The sequence below is a fragment of the Penaeus vannamei genome, chromosome 3 (assembly GCF_042767895.1).
Source record: "Penaeus vannamei isolate JL-2024 chromosome 3, ASM4276789v1, whole genome shotgun sequence".
NCBI lineage: Eukaryota > Metazoa > Arthropoda > Malacostraca > Decapoda > Penaeidae > Penaeus > Penaeus vannamei.
Window position 1 is genome coordinate 7267303 of NC_091551.1, and position 595 is coordinate 7267897.

The window sequence follows — 595 nt, forward strand, 5'->3', positions numbered from 1 at the left end:
GTGATGGTTTCACTTGTTCATATTTGATTTTGAACATTTTTTGTGAAGTGTGAGAGCGTGCGTACTTGTGTGCGAAATCCAAGACGACCCATTTTTTCATTGTTTCGAAGCCGAAAAGTCGGTTGGTCGGTGGTCGCCGTTACAAGGTCTGCCACTTGGCTTCGAACCCCACACTGAACCACATTGTAAGTATAAGTGAATAGTTGTTAACTTATAATATTGAAAAAAAAAATGTGTGTAGAATATTTAATCATGAAGTGAAGTGACCTTTGAAATTGAAGTGACTACATTATTTAATAAATTGCAGATGGTAACCCAAACGGGTTCTCTTTTCGCAGCCTCCATTTTATTTAATACGGAAGGATTTGACTAATAACCCTGGCTGGTGCAGCTCGGGCTATCATTACCCCGGAAAGCATTACATCGTCTCCTAACCCTGGATCTCATTACCTCTAGTCTCTTTTCCTTAGGCTACAATCGCATGGTGTCTAAACGACCTCGGATGCTGCACTAATTGTTTTGCAACAGTGCTTTATTCCTTAGTTTCCATGTATTATATTCATTGTAGATATATATGATAATATACACTGAAAAT